Below are 8,642 nucleotides of genomic sequence, written 5' to 3' on the forward strand. Positions count from 1 at the left end.
AAAAACCCTGATTTCTATTCAAAATTGATGATTGATTTGTTTAGGGTCACATTCACTAAACCAGAGAACAATGGGGTCGACTAGTTTTCTGAAATTAAAAATTTTACAAATTTAAAGGATCTCACAACAGCAATTCAAAAAGCTTAAAAGAATACAAACAAATGTCGTATATTCGGAAAATGCTTGAATATATGCCACGAAGGTAAATCAAAATTATAAAACAAAAAGGATATTATATAAAGTGTTAATGTTAAATTTAATAATACAGATATGATCATTAAAAATCTCTTTGAAAGTTAAAGTTTCTATGCTTATGACAAACTCAATTCACAACGGATATGTAACATTTTATAGAAAAAGAATATTTTTTATAATACTTTATAAAACAACAATAGTAAATTAAAATTATTTTAATAGTTCTCATTAAATTAAAAAGTTATTGTTAAAATATTGTACATTTTAAAAAGTTGCTATAATATTGGCCGATATTGTATATACAAAAACATCTTTTGATAAATATTTGAGAGATTAATATTTTGTCAAAAATTTATGCATATAATATATTTAGTCGTATTTTAAGACATTTAATTAACTTCAGACAATTTTATTCCGTTGCATAACATTCCAGTCTTTAACACTACACTTGATGTTGAATGTTTTTTGATTTTCATGAATGTAAAGGTGCCGCTCGAGAGAGAATGGTAAATGATTAAGATAAAAAATACAAGTTTCTGTTATTATTCGGATACAACAATGAGTATTTAAGATTAAAAGGAAGCCCAAACGGACACCGTAAAAATGAGATTATATAACAAACACACTAATGAATGATATATTGAGTCCTCTTTTAAAGGTATATTTTATTGACATCTGAATCTGAAGGTTTAAGTGTTTGGTTACGAATAATTATTTTAACCCAAAACTTTTGAAATTTACATTTTTTTATTGGAAAACTACAATTAGTATTTAATTATAACGTAAATTTTGATTTATAAATAAATATGAATTCTAATAAAGGAATGTAAAATGAATAAAGAAGAAAATTAAAAAATTTACAATATTATTTTTATTATTTTAAGGTGGTATTAGACATTTCACATTACAACAATGTCAATTTTTATTACAACAAATCTCTGACATTCACACATCAAAAGTAAGTCAGTATAATTCAGGTCAATTTTGCGAACATGAATTTGCTACTAAAAGTTTCTTTGATAATTGGACCAATACTTAATACGATGTTTTTGCGTGCCCTGGTTCAGTGGGTAGGACTGCGTCAGAAAATGCACATAGTTATGCTGAAGTACAATGTAAGTGAGTGTCATAATTTTTGACTAATTTAATAACATTGTAATTTTTTCAGGAAACGGTAGAGTATTTTAAATAATTAACCAAATATGTATTCAATACGCACCGAAGGCTATTTTATGATATATTTATAATTATACACTATTTCCGAATAAAATAAATTAATGTACTCAAATCACTGAAGTTGTACACAATTAAGTTATATTTATAAAGATGAGTTGAAAAATAAATCGAAAAAAAATAAATTTGTATTTCTATTGATGTAACTATAGTAGTAACTATTGTTTTTTTGTACCATTTTTGTAATATTAATATTCCATCACCATCTGTTTTAATCGTACACAATAACCTCGTTCATTTGCCATCGGGGCTGGTGTCAAAAATTAAAAAAAGACAACGAAATCAATTTCGCTTTTTTATGAAGGAGTTTCCCTTTGTCCGTGCCGAATTTAATAAACGAAGCTCAAGATGTTCTTTTCTGGCCCCGGCCAACATATGTTACATGATTAGGATAGTTTGGGATAACTCATTTTTACTTCGGTTTTAATAAGCCGCAATTGTCGAATGCCAATTTTACCAATAATTGACGACACATCCGCAATTTCGTTGCAATTCACCCACAAATTATCTTGAACGATTAATACGTTTAACAAGGCACGAACTAATAATTTGGAAATTATCTGTCATCTCCAAAATGTTTCGAATTCGCTCGGGCATAACTCGAAAACTGTAGTATTTGATTAATCATTGTCTTAGCAATGTTTACATTACCGGATATTAAACATAGTTGTACCATGACCGTATGGATTACCACCCATTCATAATTCCAAGAGCCGACAATCGAATTATGCGATCTACATTTTAATTCCATTCATTCAAACCCTTGTCGGATTGATAAGTCGCATTGTATAAAAAGTCACTTGTCATTGTGGTTATAACATTAGAAATCAATCTGTTCGTGAGTTTGTCATGGATTTCTACTGAAACGTCATTTTATAATCGATTAAAATAGTTCGAAATAACGTTGGTTATATACATTTCTGCGCTGTCAGTTTGATTAAAATTGTTTTAATATAGTTTTGTTGCTTAGAAAGAATAAAATAAATATATAAAAATGTATGCAGACAAATTTCATACTTACGTTAGTATTTTTATTTTATCATAATTTATACTTAGATAATTGAAAAAATAATGAAATTCTAATTAAACGGAAACCAAGTGTTGACATTTTTTTCTAGAAAATTGCATGCTACAATAACGTATATTTATTAGTCTTCGAATATATAAATACTAAATCAATATCCAATTTTAAAAGAGAAGTTCGACAATTTAGCTTCTCCCAACAAATGAAATCATTCCGTTTCGACAGCAAATAGCTTCTCCCCAATAAACCTGCAAAAATCTTATTTCAATCTATAGTACGAGGATTACCTAACTGTCGTATTTAATAATAATAAAAAAACTCAATTCTGATACGATTTTTCAGTTTATTTTCTTTTGATGTAATTATCTTCTTTCAAGACCTAACCTTCGTTTAATCTTATAAATTTGAATTTAAAATTGTTAAGTAAAGGTTTATGCAAATATTTGGTTAGTGAACATATTTGTGTTATCTATTTATAAATTAATAGCATATATGCAAGAATATATTTTGTACAAATATGTAAAATATCATTTACAATTGTATAAAGTTTGTTTCTGAATTCTTTAAATTTTTTGCTTAATACAATTTAATTATTTATTATTAATTTGTTGGGATATCGCTCATATATATTATTTATACAATAATATTTAATGTTTGATTTATAAATATGTAATATCGGCATTATTTTAATATCAATGTTCAATTTCAACCCTTTCACATAAAATCCGGAGATTATTGTTTCAACCACAAAAATGATGAAGATGACATAGATAACAATATATGTATTTAGTGGAATTGAATGCATGGGAACAATAAGTGTGCCAAAAAAACTGCATCACATATTTGATGGCATTTCGTAGTATATAAATATTGTGTCAAAACACACAACATTTAATATTATCACATTCTGTCTTATTTAACTTTTTGATTTATATTTGATTATAGACAATTTTAAAATGACTTATAGCCAAGGAATTTTAAAACTTTCCCTTTGTTGGAAGGAAGTCTAACTAGGGAACAGTAATTTTTTGGTGGCGATTCAATTACGTTATGGTGATGCTTAAATTCATTTGGCGTAAGTTAATTATATCGATTTCTATATATTGAAGAAATGATTGGTTAATGAGCAAAGTATCGAGTGTCTTGTTCATTCCAATCTCCAAACATCCACCCTATATGAAACATGGAGGATCACATTTATGACAAATTCATGGTCGAGTCTATACTACTGAGAAGGGCTAAAATTATAAAATAAAAAGGATATTACATAAAATGTTAATGTTAAATTAAATAACACAAATTTAATAATTAAAAATACCTTTCAAAATTAAAATTACTATGTTATGTCCGACTCAATTCAGAAAAAGTTTTTATAGTAATATATAAAACAACAACAGTAAATTAATATTATTTTAACAGTTGGCATTAAATAAAAGAGTTATGGCTAAAATATTTAATTAACATTTTAAAAAGTTGTTATAATAATAACTACTGTACATAATCATTAAAAAATAATCGAAATATTTAATATATTGTACTGTTATAGTGAAGTTATATATAATTATCACCATAACGTTACATAAATAATTGATTTAAGTCACTTAAGTATAAACAGAATCTATTGAATATCTATATCAAGAAAGTGACTAGTAAATTGCTTGACCGATTATCTATTGTGTTCCATGAATGAACACCTGATATTGTGTAATATTATATAGTTAACGCTTTAACACACCGTAACGATTATTCAATAGATTATTTTATTTCTTTTAAAAAATTAAATTCCGCACTAAAATTGATTCAGTGGTTTTAAGGCACTAAAACACTGCATATTTTGTCGTTGTTTTATAAAGAGAAATTTTATGTATAACAATTACCATAATTCGCTTCTTATCTAGTTAAAAAATGTCTTCCTCATGCCTAATTACGTTAAGATTGTAATTAAGACACAGACCCATGTTAAATAACAGAACAATTTGCTCTAGCCTGCACTAAATGTGAGACCATTTACAATAATTTTATAAGACCGCAATTACATTTAAATTAGACGTAAGTTTGTAATTATTATATCATTAATAATTGTTCTAAGCTCTAAAGCATAAAATGTACCGGTAATGCGGAAGAATGTGTTTGTTATGGTGCTTGTTAGTTAAGAAACAGTGTTGTGATGAGTTCATGTGAAAAACTTCAAGGGTAATAGGATATTGGCACTGCCACAAAAATGTTTAAGAAGTTAACTTTTACTTTTAGCTTATTAAAATTAATTAATGAATACGGATCCTTGTGTCAATACTATTTATAAATTAATAATAATACAAAAACAATTATTTTTGTTACATAAAATATCAGAATTGAGGGAAATTGTAGAATTCAATAAGAATTTTAAATTATGCAAGCCACTGTTAATTTATAAAAACTTTCTCGTAATTGGAATAGTTGACGGCAATGTTTAGCTTTTTATGAACTGTGAAAATATTAAATGGCCTGATGGAATCAAACGAATGGAATGCCTTTATTTAAATAAAATGATAATTATATATTTATGAGTTTGCATTGTTTCTTGCCGATGGTAAAAAGCCGTACCATAATAAAATTAATTTTAATGCGACGATAATAATAACGATTAACTAACATGCGAACTTTGCAAAAGGTAAACGTTGAGGTTTGCATGAAAATGGTTGGTTCGCCCGCGCTCACTCTAAGTACATTTATTTTCTAATTAAAAAATATTAACTTGAATACAACTTTTATAATAGGTATATATTTCAAAATAATGTCTCGTGATGTACTTTATAAAAGTAATATTACCCACTAGCTGCTTCCTTTCATTAAAATAACGTAATAATTGGATTTTATGGCAAAACAACAATTTTTGTAATTACACAAAGTTTTTAAAATGGTGCAAATAAATTTCTTTAACTTCGGTACTTTAATTAATAGTTATATCTTAGTCTTCATATCCACTGTTTCATTTCATTTTTAATACAGTTTCATGAACAGTGCAAACAGTTTTTATTCCTAGGGAGCGTATAAAATTAACGTGTAAATTATCATAAAATATTGATATTTTTCCTTATAGTCTAAATAAAACTGTTGCACTTTGTTGATGTAGACTTCACAGTACGTTGAAAATAACAACAGGAAGGTTCCTTTACGCATAAATTCCGAAGGTATTAGGTAGCGTGTACTGTATAAACAATTAGGTAAATAAGAGAAACGTCGCAGCTGTCCTCTATAAATAAACCAATATTCTGCGGTAGGGTTAGCCGCACACCGTTTTATAAATTAAATAATACTTTCTGTCTGTGCTAATTATTATTTTACATTGATATAATGCGTTAAAATTTGTATTAACGAATTTACATCATTATTTAATATTAAAAATACATTCTTCTTAGAGTTACCTACATTGTGAAGCTTTATAGCTTGAACTATCCAAGTGAAAAATAGACAGTTCGTATGAATCCGGGATAACGACGCTTTCAATTTCAGCGATGTTAAAACCCATAAAAATTGTCACAAAATCGCCATTACTTTAAGTCGGATTTAACTGTTTTCACCAAATAAATCATAAACAAAATCGATCATCGGAAATTCTCAACTTCATCTAACATAAAATCCGAATATTTTATAGTAAATGCAGCTTTACGAAGTTTTTTTGATGATTAATTATTTAAAAATTCCTATTTTAATTAAATTTGTATGAAACGTATGTTAATCAATGTAATTAAAATATCAAAGGAAAATGCATATATAAAAAGATGTTTTTTTTTTTGAAAATATTGCATTAAAATAACTTCTAAGCGGACTGAAGACAAAATTTATTGCCACACTGTCGTAACTATGACGACAAAGACTAATAATGTTATGGCTGTTGGATAAAAAGGTGTTTAACCAATAAAAGTTTACTGTTATTTCAGGTTGTAAACAATAAATCTATTGGTAAACACGGTACATTGTATTCAATGCGAAAACAATACACACGCCCACAATGTTGAAAATGGACCAGATTCTCATGAACAATCGTTTTCTCAAAGAAATTTACTCCCATAATTGTATTATGATGTTAATTGACCAGGTAAGACGAATACGAACAAAGATTTGGACAAAAAATGTAATTATTCATTTGAAAATATAATTTAAATTTTACCAATAGAAACTGTAATATTTTGGTCATAAATAAATTTTATTACTGTAAGATTTGAAATATATATATATATATATATATATATCAATTGAATTGAATGTAATTGGTGAAATTTGTATGTTACGCCGACCTAACACCTAGAGCTCCATCAGTAAATTGGCGTTCCCGCAACTCTCATTAAAATTAGAATTCCAAATATTTACCAGATTAAATTTCAATAAATTAACACCGATTTCTGACTGTTATGGGTTATTCATGCAAATGAACATTCCTCCAGTCAAGTGGGGAAAATTGGGAAACTCATTTTCCTCAATATTAATCGAACCGTCTATAAACAAGTAATTGTAATTTAATCTCATTGGTTAATTTAAATTGTGTTTTTTTAATAAATATTAAAAAGTTTAGGTTTGTGTTTTACTTGATCAACATCAAAAATCAGTTTCAACCAATTAAGAACGTGAAAAACGTTCCACTCCTCAGGTGGTTTTCGAAAGCAATTAAAATGTAAGTGTTAGCAGTCGATTGGTGCCGAGTAATACCGTTTGAAACAAATACTTTCGCATTGTAAGTGATAGCTGTTGATTGGTGCGGCTGCAATATCGTACGGAATAAATGCTTTTATATTGAATTACGGGAAAGCAGAAAAATAAATAATGTAAAACGAGAATATCACAATTAAAGGAAAAACGAGTTCGTGTTGGTTTGTTAATAGTAAATGATCCACAAGCGAAAAAGTGAAGGAAACATTTAGCCAACACTGTGGAAAAGGGTATCGATTACTTTGAATTCTCATCGCTCCTCATTTAATTGATTACACCCTTCGCATACGTGGAATACTAGACACACGTTTTACCTCATTTAGAAAACTCATTTGTCCACATGTTTGTTTCACTAATTGCTTCCAGTAACTAGAAATCTCCCAATATGTAACATGTGTGGACAGTGCAATGTAAATAATTGGAAAAACTAATGTGTACAAAAATGTTGCTTGTTAAATTTAAGGTAAACGTTCAGTTAATTAAAATTAATTTGTTTTAAATGTTTGGCAATTTTAATTTACATATAGTCCGGTACTTTTTGTGTTAATTACAGGCCCCATGGATTGTACTACAAAAGTAGTGTAAATTCAGATTTTATTATATTTTCTTTCATTTACACTTTTGAAACTACCATTTTGTAATTAGTTTTAGTTCTTTGTCAGTATGTTTTTATATATATTTATTTAATTATTTGAATCATTCGTAATCAAATATCCAATATTATATATTTTATTTACGTATGAGCCTCATCCGGTTCTAATTAATCCACATGTGATGCATATTTAACCATTCTTACGATTGATTTACCGAGAGACGCCGACTGCAGCTATAAATTTATCGACAACTTCTACGTTATGGCGATGCCGCTTTTGAACCATTCAAATTTGATGACAACATCGGAAATAACTTTTTGCCAATATAGATTAAAGAATTAATGCCGATTTGTAATCATTATTCTTTTTTTGTAATTATAAATACTTCCGCTGCAGTTTGTACACTATTTTGTTCTAAATTATTTATAATAAATGTGATTTTATATGAGATTTGATTATAATTGATTAATAATATATAATATTCAAAATTAAAATCCTTTAATTACCCAAATTATGAATCATTTAATATTATTTATTTCAGGTAAAATAGCTAGTTACCAATAGATATTCGACAGATACGATATTATACAATACTGGACAATTTTTTTGTATTTCTGTCATTTCCTTTTATTATTACTGTCAAGGCTTTAAATAAATCAATATTTAATAATGGATATAATGATTTGTGGTTATTATATTTTAACAAATTTACAGTTTGGTAAATTATATACGGCCATTTAATTTCAAATGGATTTTAAATGTTCGTATACAATTACCTTTTTATTTATTTCTGGGCCATATTTCACTTAACAACCTGTTAAGGACCTTTCAAAATATACGACCCGGGACGTATCGTACATATATTTTTATACGAGGGACTTTACGAATCTAAGAAAATCTTACATGGTTGT

At 27.3% G+C, this 8,642-nt stretch overlaps 1 long non-coding RNA gene across 1 annotated transcript; it reads left to right on the plus strand.

The window, feature by feature from the left end:
* Positions 1–1,103: 1,103 nt before the first annotated feature.
* Positions 1,104–1,553, plus strand: LOC126264961 (uncharacterized). The gene is made up of 2 exons (XR_007547526.1): positions 1,104–1,310; positions 1,364–1,553. It is a non-coding gene; the product is annotated as an uncharacterized LOC126264961 (long non-coding RNA).
* The last annotated feature ends 7,089 nt before the right edge of the window (positions 1,554–8,642 follow it).

The sequence above is a fragment of the Aethina tumida genome, chromosome 3 (genome assembly GCF_024364675.1).
Source record: "Aethina tumida isolate Nest 87 chromosome 3, icAetTumi1.1, whole genome shotgun sequence".
In the NCBI taxonomy this organism is placed as follows: Eukaryota; Metazoa; Arthropoda; class Insecta; order Coleoptera; family Nitidulidae; genus Aethina; species Aethina tumida.